Raw genomic sequence first — 14069 nt, forward strand, 5'->3', positions numbered from 1 at the left:
TTTCAATATTGTAGTAGTAGTCTGCGGGATTTCGACTTAAAGAGTGTCACTGATTTGTCTTCTTGATATTGACAAGCATGTTGACAAGTAGGTCCACAACAGAATGAACTATTTTAGTTTAACCATGCTCAGGTGTTTTTCTTCACCAAGAGAATCTCATTATTGAAAACATTCAGACATGCCAAGAAAGTTATTATGTGGAATGGGTATGCGAAACCTAATGTCAAAACAAACATTATGCGCTGATGTAGCTGATGAAAATACCAAAATACATTCTTTCCTTGAAATACTGCTAATTGCAAAGTGATTTGTTACTGCAATGTATTCTCTTTCTTTTCCAATATTTGCTAAGTATGATTCCCCACATTGTGCACAATATAATGAAACATGAAAAATTGTATGTCAGTTTAGAAAAAAAATATCATTATATAACCTTTTCTTCATTTTTTGTTCAATGAGAACATACGATTAATGCTAAAAACATCGTTTTAAAAACGTTGGATTAACAACATTTGAGTTGATGGTTCGTTTTTTAAAGTCAATATTTACGACAATGGTTTCTTATACAACGGGCCGTCTTGTCATGACGTAAAAACACATAAACTGCAATGTTATTAAGCATGTCAGTGACAGGGCAATTTCTGGAATGTCATCTCCCAAATAGATAGCACCATGTGAATGACGTGTAGTGATTGGCTTGCCGTACGATGTCTGTTTCAACTCGATTGATCAGCAAGATTAGATGTACAATAAAAAGCCAGATCATTATCCCAGCCATCCCCACAACGGTAGCACCCTCTTTACAATCAGCCCATAAACCCTCTGAAAGAACATATGCAATATTTGCTGTAAAGCGCTAAAACATGCATGCACTATGTGGAGATCATGTTTAAGTGTTCCTGCCGTAATGGAAAGGGTCATTGTGAGACATCTCGCTCACATACCAAATGTTTCATAGTATTCCAGCTGTGCCTAAAAAACAGGACGTCCCCGGAATACTTGGTCCATGATATGTGTATTTAGTTAAAAGGTTCTAAGACCAGCTCAAAACAGACAGAGGACATTATGTGGTTCTTCTGCTGTTCATTATATAATGAGTGTTTTAGTCTCATACTTACAAATAAGTTAGTGAGTGAGTGAGTTAAATTTTAAGTCACATCGGCAATATTTCAGCCATATCGTGCTTACAAATAAGTAATAAAAAGGTCAAATAAAAAGATATATGAATTCAGAAAATACATAACAAAACATTTTTCGATACATCCTGGATGGTTCGACATGTGATAGTCATGGCAAGCAAGCAATTCGTCTTATCTGTACATCGGCTTCCTCGACTTCTTGTTATTTGGGGTCGGATATGAAGTCACCTTAACCCTCTGAGGCATATATGTACTTATTCGGGTTATTGTATCAAAGTCCACAGTAAACACAGACAATCGAAACCATGTGATCCCTGTTCCATTCCGTTACTGGATAAGATTCACACACCTATTTCTGGACAACCACCTGAATATTACAAGCACCAAGACTGATCACGTTACACAACTATCTCATATATCGAGAGCATGTGCTTTGTGTGATATCAATGTATCTACATGCAATAAAAGACCACGAGATGTTTAGTGACTGTTGTCGACGTGCTTGTAGGACGATATCTTAGAAAAATCTGCCTCAATGACATCATTTTCAAATTTGAAATTGCAAACGCAAGTCCTTCATCAAAAACATCTAATAATAACCGCAACCACTTCCATCAAATCCACTAAAGTAGATCCAGCAAATATGTAATTGAAATTCTTTTTGCAAAATGCAACCCACAAGGGTATATTACTTGTACAGTTAACAATTCAAACAGTCTTTACGAAAGTAGTCTTGCATGGCGTCTTTTTGATTGAAATTCTACAGCATCAGAAATGAAATGTATACATATAATTCTATAAATCAAATTTATGTGCCCTCTAGATAAGTAATTGCTAGAGTCATTCACTATGGTTCACATTTGTAAGAGACAGATTCGATTTTAAACCCTTTCCGAAAGTGGTTTCGCTTGAGCATTGATTTTCCTTTCCCGGGGACGTGTCTCACAGTATAGATTTCCTTTTCCAAAAATGATATTAACATCAAAATTACACACACTCTACTGTGCATCGATAAATCAAACAGCAGAAATGTCATATCAGACCGACATAAAATCACATCTTCCTCAAAAAATCATTTTAATTGCGTTCGATCGCATGTATTGACATCCAGGAGTTAGGCCAATTAGGAGGCATATCGCACAGATCTCAAATCATGCATTGGCTTTTTTCAAAGTGTAGTTTTGTTGCTATGGTTAAATATGTATAGGCATTTTCAATGATAAGATGGATTGATTTTTTGTACCTCGAATCGGTCTCGATATAAATCTGTTGCTAAACATAGAATGCTGAAAATTTTACCACTGCGCGAAAATGTGTGTTTCCATTATATTCATCGTATTCTCAAGAGCAGTTTGTTTTGAAACCATGTAGCTCCTGGTTAATATGACATATCTTTTGATATTACCCGCTGTTTAAATATTAATGTAAAGTCGAGAAATAGATGACATGTTTGCTTCCTGACCATCAATTTTTAAGATCTTAATACGTCTGGCGTCGCTGATAGGATATTTTCCCATTCGTGTTACATTTTGATACATCGGTGTCATAGATATGTTTATATACGCATGATGTTTTACAGCTTCGTGTTGATTTAATCACACAACTGTCTTTAGACGGCGACATACTATGAAACGATTACAAAGCTTCGATCTTGTTTCGTTGGATGGACACAAATCTATGTTCTGAATGATCAATATGAACAAGTTTTCCATGACCTGATATTATATTTTTTCAAACACATTTTTCCCAAGCTGTGTGACATCCGATAAGAGAACAAAGATAGCATGTTCAATAACATAAACTTTTATTTTGCCATTCACCGTAGATCAGAATTCACCTCCAAGCATCAAATTGAATAAACTTTTTTTGTTATGAGTGCAAGGCGTTAGAGGTATCGTTTTACAGTAAATTGTGGTATTAAAAAATGTCCCTATTGATCAACTGCTGCGGAAACCTAACCTCATATGGTTGATTTTTTGCCAACCAATACTTGGATTTGATAACAAATACTCAACGTCTTCAACAAAACATTCAATGATAGGCAGTTTTATTGATTCCGTCTCATCGATTTTGTTGAAGTTCACACGATAAGCAGCGACGTTTTATTTACTTGGTAACGTTTTTGTCATCTCAGTCGTCAAGGATTTCAGTAAAAGCTATCAATAACTTTGAAAGTGTTCGGTTTTGCTCTTGAAACACTGAGAATGGGAGGTGCGTGTAATAAATGGATATGTCTGACCAAGATCCATCCAGGGTAGAGTGGTAGACGCAAAGAAAAACACGTAGTTTTATAACGAGCAAATCCTTGGAACTTTGAAAGTTATTTGAACAATCTACAGTGTTTGACAAAGATACAAATATTTATTTTAAATCTACGTTGCGTTTTTCCTTCGCTTTTGAAAACACTGAGGAAGTGATTGATTTCTGGATTTCTCCAGGCATGGTGATTCATCGATTGAAAAAACAAAATCGTAAAAACGTTGCGGAAGGTTTCGTAGACAAAACTGTTCACGTTGAGTCTAAGTGGCAAATATACTCGCCAGCAGCATTCAGCGTCTGGAGCAGTATTGCAACGCTTTTTCATAAGTCATTCATGTATATCCAGTCTACCATACGGATCTGATGAAATGTTTCAAATGATCGAAGAGACGAGGAAACTGTCATGATGGTGTTGAAACTATAAGCAATTTGATTAGCCGTGATGCCAAAATGAATACATTCAATCCATAGATATGCGACACAATGGCTCCCTCCTTCGACCCACGATGCCATTGTAAACAAATGAGAGCGTCTGATAAACCTTTTACCAGTCATTTTGAAGTCTCATCAATAATCGTACGGTGACTACCTTTACAGCCAGATTATTAGCTTGATATCACATCAGTCATTTCTAACATAGATAAAAAGGATTCTTTTAACGACAGTAAACAAAATATCACTCTCAGTTTTGTTAACCGTCTACTAACTGTTATGTAGCTCAGTCAAGGTATAAACATATTTTCATTTTGTCATGTTGCTGTAATACGTTCCAAACTGATGGTAATTATATTCTCCAAGACTTCTTGTTAACATGATTTGGATTTGTCATCCTGGTAACATGATTCGCATTACTCAAGTTGTCACCGTGTTCAAGGTTGGAAAAGTTGTTTACATGTCAAGATATTGGTCAGGTTTATATATTTAGGATTAGTCAAGTTGTTCACATATTCCAGATTGATTATGGTATTCCATATTGATTCACATGTTCAATATTGGTCATTTTGTTAACATGAACGGATTAGTAAAGTTGTTAACATGTTCAATATGTCATGGTTGTTCACATGTTCAATACGTCAGGGCTGTTCACATGTTCAATACTGGTCATTTTGTTAACATGAACGGATTAATGAAGTTGTTAACATGTTCAATACGTCATGGTTGTTCACATGTTCAATATGTCATGGTTGTTCACATGTTCAATACGTCAGGGTTGTTCACATGTTCAATACGTCAGGGCTGTTCACATGTTCAATACGTCAGGGCTGTTCACATGTTCAATACTGGTCATTTTGTTAACATGAACGGATTAATGAAGTTGTTAACATGTTCAAGACGTCAGGGTTGTTAACATGTTCAATACTGGTCATTTTGTTAACATGAACGGATTAATGAAGTTGTTAACATATTCAAGACGTCAGGGTTGTTAACATGTTCAATACTGGTCATTTTGTTAACATGAACGGATTAGTGATGTTGTTAACATGTTCAATACGTCAGGGTTGTTCACATGTTCAATACTGGTCATTTTGTTAACATGAACGGATTAGTGATGTTGTTAACATGTTCAATACGTCATGGTTGTTCACATGTTCAATACGTCAGGGCTGTTCACATGTTCAATACATCAGGGTTGTTTACATGTTCAATACTGGTCATTTTGTTAACATGAACGGATTAATGAAGTTGTTAACATGTTCAAGACGTCAGGGCTGTTCACATGTTCAGTACTGGTCATTTTGTTAACATGAACGGATTAGTGATGTTGTTAACATGTTCAAGGTGGTCATTTTGTTGACATGAATGCATATATTTAGTTAGTAGCATGTTCAAGACGGGTCAGAGTTGTTAACATGTTCAAGACTGATCATTTTGTCAACATGAACCAGATGACACACTTGAACATGTTTTGGATTAGTTGAATTGTTAACTAGTTAAATAAATAATTAATTGTTTAGAAATTAGATCAGCTGATCTAAGAATTTAACAACTGATTTCCATGAATCCCAAAGAACACGTTGTACTAACAACACATCCATTGGACGTTTGATATGTTTATATTGTCTGTTGATTTAAGATATACGACCCAGAACTGCAACATCAAGACTCCAAAAAGGCATGAGCATGGCTGAAACGATATCAGCGGGTTCTAAAATTGATGATTTTCTTTTCTTGTGATGTAATTGGATCCTCCATCTCTACTGTGACGTTAAGATGGATTTATATTGAATACTGGACAAAAGGGATAGATTTTGATATCGTTATGAAATAATTGAAACAAAGAATAGTTATATCATTTCAACACATATTAACACTATGCGCTTATAGGGGAAAACGTGCCTAAAAGCTTCATTGAAATTATCTGATCAATCAAGATCTCATATATATATACTATCTGTTTTGGGGCTTTTTCGTTTTTCAAGAGATTAGGTCGGTTTTTGCCAAAGTTTTCTTATAATTCTGGCGACTTGCAGATCGCCCTTTCGTGCGTGTGACTAATTTGAGAGAAAGATATAGAAACGTTCCACGTCAGATGTAATCAATAGCATTCAACATCCTATTTGCTGGCTCTTCTGTATTACTTGTCCATTCCCTATCTAACGATGTCAGACGAATGTTGATTTCAAAACACCTTAATTCATTGCTACAAACGAAATACGTTTGTCGTTCGTGGTTTGATTACGATCTCCGGATTGACTGCATTTCTGTGTTTGATGGCTTTCACTGTAACGGATCACAAATTAGAGTTCTGTGGGGATCGCGACATATCTTTTAGTTAGCATCTTCAAAAGACCCCCATGTTTACACTTCAAACCGGCAGTTTTCTAAGCCGCATTTTTCTTACAACCGTTTTTGAAGTGAAGAATTACCCTACAGCTGGTGCTGGAGCAAGGACGGTAACCTTTCTGAAATACTTTGAACATCTGTAATCGCTTTGTTCTTACCAATCGTGAAAGAATTATCCGAGAATGAGATCTTCATTGATGTGCACTATTTGCAAGCGTTTCTTTCAACAAGTATAAATTTTAAATATGAAGTTATAATGAACACTAAAAAACAACTTAGGGAAGAACTATGCAAATACTTCCCTATCTTGTGCCTGTTACCCTATTTTGCCCTGTGTTGGGTCTGTTATTCACGCACTTCCCCGTCATGGCTCCCTTATCTCGATACTTCCCTGTCTTGGGTCTGTTAGTCACGTACTTCACTGTCATAGTTCCCTTATCTCCATACTTCCCTGTCTTGGGTCTGTTAGTCACGTACTTCACTGAGCGTCAGGGTTCGGCTATCTCGGTAGTTGCCTGTCTTGGCTCCCTAATCTTGATACTTCCCTGTCATCGTTCCCTTATCTCGGCACTTCCCTGTCTTGGTTCCCTTATCTCGGCACATCCCTGTCTTGGTTCCCTTATCTCGGCACGTCCCTGTCATCGTTCCCTTATCTCGGCACTTCCGTGTCATGGTTCCCTTATCTCAGCACGTCCCTGTCATCGTTCCCTTATCTCGGCACTTCCGTGTCATGGTTCCCTTATCTCAGCACGTCCCTGTCATCGTTCCCTTATCTCGGCACTTCCGTGTCATGGTTCCCTTATCTCGGCACGTCCCTGTCATCGTTCCCTTATCTCGGCACTTCCCTGTCTTGGTTCCCTTATCTCGGCACGTCCCTGTCTTGGTTCCCTTATATCGGCACTTCCCTGTCATGGTTCCCTTATCTCGATACTTCCCTGTCTTGGCTCCCTTATCTCAGCACTTCCCTGTCATCGTTCCCTTATCTCGGTTCTTTTCTGTCATGGTTCCCTTATCTCAGCACTTCTCTGCCATTTCTTATCTCGGCACGTCCCTGTCTTGGTTCCCTTATATCGGCACTTCCCTGTCATCGTTCCCTTATCTCGGCACTTCCCTGTCATCTTTCCCTTATCTCAGCACGTCCCTGTCTTGGTTCCCTTATATCGGCACTTCCCTGTCATCGTTCCCTTATCTCGGCACTTCCCTGTCATCTTTCCCTTATCTCGGCACGTCCCTGTCTTGGTTCCCTTATATCGGCACTTCCCTGTCATCGTTCCCTTATATCGGCACTTCCCTGTCTTGGTTCCCTTATCTCGGCACATCCCTGTCATGGTTCCCTTATCTCGGCACATCCCTGTCATCTTTCCCTTTTCTCGGCACGTCCCTGTCTTGGTTCCCTTATCTCGGCACTTCCCTGTCATCGTTCCCTTATCTCGGCACTTCCCTGTCATCGTTCCCTTATCTCGGCACTTCCCTGTCATCTTTCCCTTATCTCGGCACGTCCCTGTCTTGGTTCCCTTATATCGGCACTTCCCTGTCATCGTTCCCTTATATCGGCACTTCCCTGTCTTGGTTCCCTTATCTCGGTACTTTTCTGTCATCGTTCCCTTATCTCGGCACGTCCCTGTCATCTTTCCCTTATCTCGGCACTTCCCTGTCTTGGTTCCCTTATCTCGGCACGTCCCTGTCATCGTTCCCTAATCTCGGCACTTCCCTGTCATCTTTCCCTTATCTCGGCACTTCCCTGTCTTGGTTCCCTTATCTCGGCACGTCCCTGTCATCGTTCCCTTTTCTCGGCACGTCCCTGTCTTGGTTCCCTTATCTCGGCACGTCCCTGTCATGGTTCCCTTATCTCGGCACGTCCCTGTCTTGGTTCCCTTATCTCGGCACGTCCCTGTCATCGTTCCCTTTTCTCGGCACTTCCCTGTCATTGTTCCCTTATCTCGGCACTTCCCTGTCTTGGTTTCTTCATCTCGGCACTTCCCTCTCTTGGTTCCCTTATCTCGGCACTTCCCTGTCTTCGTTCCCTTATACCGGCACTTCCCTGTCATGGTTCCCTTATCTCGGCACATCCCTGTCATCTTTCCCTTATCTCGGCACATCCCTGTCTTGGTTCCCTTATCTCGGCACATCCCTGTCATGGTTCCCTTATCTCGGCACATCCCTGTCATCTTTCCCTTTTCTCGGCACGTCCCTGTCTTGGTTCCCTTATCTCGGCACTTCCCTGTCATCGTTCCCTTATCTCGGCACTTCCCTGTCATCGTTCCCTTATCTCGGCACTTCCCTGTCTTGGTTCCCTTATCTCGGCACATCCCTGTCATCTTTCCCTTATCTCGGCACATCCCTGTCTTGGTTCCCTTATCTCGGCACTTCCCTGTCTTGGTTCCCTTATCTCGGCACTTCCCTGTCATCTTTCCCTTATCTCGGCACATCCCTGTCTTGGTTCCCTTATCTCGGCACTTCCCTCTCTTGGTTCCCTTATCTCGGCACTTCCCTGTCTTCGTTCCCTTATACCGGCACTTCCCTGTCATGGTTCCCTTATCTCGGCACATCCCTGTCATCTTTCCCTTATCTCGGCACATCCCTGTCTTGGTTCCCTTATCTCGGCACATCCCTGTCATGGTTCCCTTATCTCGGCACATCCCTGTCATCTTTCCCTTATCTCGGCACATCCCTGTCTTGGTTCCCTTATCTCGGCACTTCCCTGTCTTGGTTCCCTTATCTCGGCACTTCCCTGTCATCGTTCCCTTATCTCGATACTTCCCTGTCTTGGTTCCCTTATATCGGCACTTCCCTGTCATCGTTCCCTTATCTCGGCACGTCCCTGTCTTGGTTCCCTTATATCGGCACTTCCCTGTCATGGTTCCCTGATCTCGGCACTTCCCTGTCATCGTTCCCTAATCTCGATACTTCCCTGTCTTGGTTCCCTAATCTCGGCACATCCCTGTCATGGTTCCCTTATCTCGGCACTTCCCTGTCTTGGTTCCCTTATCTCGATACTTCCCTGTCTTGGTTCCCTAATCTCGGCACATCCCTGCCTTGTTTTCCTTATCTCGGCACGTCCCTGTCTTGGTTCCCTTTTCTCGGCACGTCCCTGTCTTGGCTCCCTTATCTCGGCACGTCCCTGTCTTGGTTCCCTTATCTCGGTACTTCCATGTCTTGGTTCCCTAATCTCGGCACATCCCTGTCATCGTTCCCTTTTCTCGGCACGTCCCTGTCTTGGTTCCCTTTTCTCGGCACGTCCCTGTCTGGGCTCCCTTATCTCGGCACTTCCCTGTCTTAATTCCCTTATCTCGGCAATTCCCTGTCTTGGCTCCCTTATCTCGGCACGTCCCTGTCTTGGCTCCCTTACCTCGGCACTTCCCTGTCATGGTTCCTTTACCTCGGAACTTCCCGGCCTGTCTTGGCTCCCTTATCTCGGCACGTCGCTGTCTTGGTTCTCTTATCTCGGCACTTCCTTGTCTTGGTTCCCTTATCTCGGTACTTCCCTGTCTTGAGTCTGTTTCCGCACTTCTCCGTCTTGAATCCGGTTTCCCTGTACCTTACTGTCTGGAGTTTGATATCCGTGTTCAAGCGGGGCCTTGTTCGCGGTTCGATCATGTTAACTATTTCATGTCTTCACAGTAAATGCGAAACAAAGGATAAACTGAGCTAGATTAATGCCCGAATTAAAGGCAGCTGGCTTTAAGCGCACCAGCAGTAATACATAAATGATCTGTAAGTCTGTTGTCTGTAAATAATCGCGTCTGTGTCAGACAATCCAGTCATTGACATCATAAGCATCGATCCACGCAATTGGGACACGTTGCCATGCATCAACCAATTCGGCGAGCCTGACCACCCGATCCCGTTAGTCGCCTCTTACGACAAGCATAGTCGCCTTCTACGGCAAACGGGTTGCTGAAGACCTATTCTACCCCGGATCTTCACGGGTCGGGTAGCCTTGTGGTTAAAGCGTTCGCTCGTCACACCAATAGAACGGTTCACATGGGCACAATTGTTAAACCCATTTCTGGTATCCTCGGCTCAAATGATATCGCTGGATTATTGCTAAGCGGCGTAAAACAATATTCACTCACTCAGTAGTCTGTTTCGTATCTCAGCCCTATTCAAACTTAGCAGTAATCGTAACCGCCCCGTGGCTATTTTAAGTCTTCTGTTACGTAAACATTAGGGCAGTAGAGACCGACCCTGCTCCAGCATTCCCACCTGTGAGCAAAAAACGATGACATATCCAACGCCACCTTCGCGCACCAACACACGAAGACTAAACTCCGTTGATATTAACTTAATTGATATGTCAACCATGTATGAATTAAAAGAAAAAATGCAATAATCCCGAATTTAATCAAATCTTAAGCAACCGTTCATCCGCACCAACTTTTAAAGAATCTAGTATTTTTTGTTTATTTTCAATTTCATTCTTGTGATCAATATCTCCAACGTACGTGGAAGCCATGTCTAAGTGACTCCACTGGTGAAGGATGTAACTAGGTGCAAGTCAAATCAGAAAAGACGAAACAGGTCGGAATATATACAAAAGTTTCAAAGAAATAATTCTAGTTTTGTATCTCCAAATACCTATAGCCAACGGTAACTATGTCAGGGAAGGATTAAATCGTTAAATGCCATGTGAACTTAAAACGGGTTCTTTTCTCGAAATCTCAATCCCATGAGGATTTCAGGCCAAAGTCTTTTAGTGCCCCGTTTGTCTCGAAATATTCGTCTGAATTGTGCATTAGTGTCCCGCCAGAATGAATCGTTGTCCATGTTGTCAACAACGTGATTGCTTGATCCAAAGTCGATTATTAAAGTCGGCAGTTATTAAGCAGTCATAGTTCTGACTACGTAAAATATCCTATCAAAAATACCCCAAATACCCATAATGACACACTTGCTGCATAAGTGGGTCATCTTAACATGGCCAAGTGGTTTGTCGGGCCTTAAGCTGAGTGAGTCGGTACCTAGGGAATTGGTAAATATCTCTGACCGTACCCTGAAGGAATGGGTCTACATTCAGACTATATTCACTGCTTTGTCTGACCTGACCCTGACGGAATGGGTCGACATTCAGACTATATTCACTGCTTTGTCTGACCGTACCCTGACGGAATGGGTCGACATTCAGACTATATTCACTGCTTTGTCTGACCTGACCCTGACGGAATGGGTCGACATTCAGACTATATTCACTGCTTTGTCTGACCTCACCCTGACGGAATGGGTCGACATTCAGACTTTATTCACTGCTTTGTCTGACCTCACCTTAACGGAATGGGTCGACATTCAGACTATATTCAATGCTTTGTCTGACCGTACCCTGACAGAATGGGTCGACATTCAGACTATATTCACTGCTTTGTCTGACCTTACCCTGACGGAATGGGTCGACATTCAGACTTTATTCACTGCTTTGTCTGACCTCACCTTAACGGAATGGGTCGACATTCAGACTATATTCACTGCTTTGTCTGACCGTACCCTGACAGAATGGGTCGACATTCAGACTATATTTACTGCTTTGTCTGACCTTACCCTGACGGAATGGGTCGACATTCAGACTATATTTACTGCTTTGTCTGACCTTACCCTGACGGAATGGGTCGACATTCAGACTATATTTACTGCTTTGTCTGACCGTACCCTGACTGAATGGGTCAACACCAAAACTATATTCACTGGTTTGTCTGACCTCACCCTAATGGAATGGGTCGACACCAAGACTATATTCACTGCTTTGTGTGCTCTTACCCTGATGAAGTGGGTCATTACTCAAACTTTTTCTCTGGTTTGTCTGACCCAGTGATGATGACATTCTCTTGCAGACTGTCGTGATATTGATGAAAAATCACTGTCTGGGCATAAAGTGCACTTTCCCTCACTCAACCCTAAGTGACCATGTTGATCGTGGTCAGACTACAGTAATCCTAGGGAAATCCTTGGAGAAGAATGATAGCACTGTCGGGCATAATGAGTAGATACGACCTAACTGGTGCATATTGAGCGCTGGGTTGTGTTGTGTGCTTTGGTCTTTGGGGCGATGTTGATACTGTCAGCATCCAGTGACGTTTTTTCTTTACATGCAACCTTTATTTTATTTCCATTGCTTTGTACAGCCTCCCATTCATTGGATTTGTATTTACGTTGAGCAGAATACATTATTATATTGTTCAGAGTAATAAATATTGGCCGAATAAGTGCATTTTCAACACACTGATTAATGCCCAGCCATTGGAATATAATAATCTATGCTTGAATTGTTTTAGAAATAGTTTTGAAGCACCATTTCAAGAACTATATTGTTATATTTTCTGGTTAATCACAGTTATTTTCTGCCCCAAGGCTCCCTACAGCACACATCAAACTCTAAAGGGGCATTCAAACTCATCTTTGTCACTCAATGCGCAGACAGAAAATCATAGAAACCTTCTCTGAAGAATCTTCACCCTTTGAAATTATTCTCATAGTGCTTTAACATTCATGTCTCGCTCGTTATTTTGTCCAAAAATACATGTTGTCAGGTAAATTCCATCATTTATATTTTGCAGTCCTTTTATTGGGTTTCAATGGAAATATTGTGTTAAAATAAAGTATGAGCAGAAACAGCATGACTCTCAACGAGTATGTGTCTTCATATTTACCTCACCACAATAAAAGTTATGATCAAAATCAAAATCCTTATCACAATAATACGGTTATTTCCACAGCGCAAAGTTCCACATCACTGTGGGGCATGCTCAGTCCACAGCACAGCGCTAGCGTGTATTAATATATGCATACATACATCAGAGAGTGGATAGTAAGATAATAAAAATATACACACAGAGAAGACATAAAGAGAGATGAAAATAAACAGGGCTTGTGTGGATTAATTTGGATAGGGTAATACGATCTGTGCTGTGATTGTTGGCCGCTGTAACCACACATTTCACAAAAGCCCGAGGACAACTGATTGTATTCCTATCTGATTCAGACGGTAAAAAAATGTTTACTAGTGTTGACTCTTTTGTGACCTTTGCAACTCATGACAATACCTGTACAGAACATGTCCACCCGTGAACACCTGTGCCACCTTGAAAACTTTAGCAGTAAGGTTTCCACTATTTAATGTTTCTCGAATGCTGGGATACTTGTTTAAGACAGGAATTTTGTTATGGTTACTCCTTAAAAATCCGCTATATTTTCCTTTGAAATAAGGTGCCAAACATGGTTCTGTTTAAAAAAACACAGTTTGTTGAGAACATGTGCAGCATGTTAAGTGAACAATTAATTTTGAGTGTACAACCTGATGAAAAAAGGCTTTTGCACTTTGCACTAGTGAGTGAGTAAGTTGAGTTTAACGCCGCTTTAAACAGTATTCCAGAGGAAAGCCAAAAGGGATGAAGATCTCAGACGTTTATCACTTCGGTGAAACCCACGAGCACGGGTATGGTGCTGACAAACCTAGAAACCAAATTGGGGCGAATCGGGATTCGAACCCACAATCATAGGTTTCTGGCGTGCCCAAGGGACGCACCTCTGCACAGCGAATCGCGGCGCCTTAGACGACTGGGACACCCGTGCCCCCTGCACTTTGAACTAAGTTTGGAGTGCACGTTCTCGAATTTGTCGTTTCCATTTAAACTACTGGGCAAAAGAAAGGACTCACTTAAAAAATTGAATTTAACCAAAATATTACTAACGTTACGAGACTGAAAATAGTCACCTAAACAATGGAAACTTACGGTCCAAAACATAACTATGATACCCGTATCAAATACATCACCGTCGAATAACCATTCTCGTTTGTTTCATTTTTAGTCACCATCAAACATGGGTGCATACTTTAGTTGGACATTTTGTTGATAATTATGTGAATACATCTAAACCGTTTACGCTTTTCATGCCAGG

The 14069-nt window shown here is 41.2% G+C and overlaps 1 protein-coding gene across 1 annotated transcript in view; it reads left to right on the forward strand.

Annotated features, from left to right (window-relative positions):
* Nucleotides 1-14069, forward strand: part of LOC124133680 (gamma-aminobutyric acid receptor subunit beta-like) — a 75957-nt gene that overhangs the window by 42597 nt on the left and 19291 nt on the right. The gene's annotated exons all lie outside the window — the stretch shown is intronic.

The sequence above is a fragment of the Haliotis rufescens genome, unplaced genomic scaffold, assembly GCF_023055435.1.
Source record: "Haliotis rufescens isolate VD_foot unplaced genomic scaffold, xgHalRufe1.0.p SCAF_7, whole genome shotgun sequence".
NCBI lineage: Eukaryota > Metazoa > Mollusca > Gastropoda > Lepetellida > Haliotidae > Haliotis > Haliotis rufescens.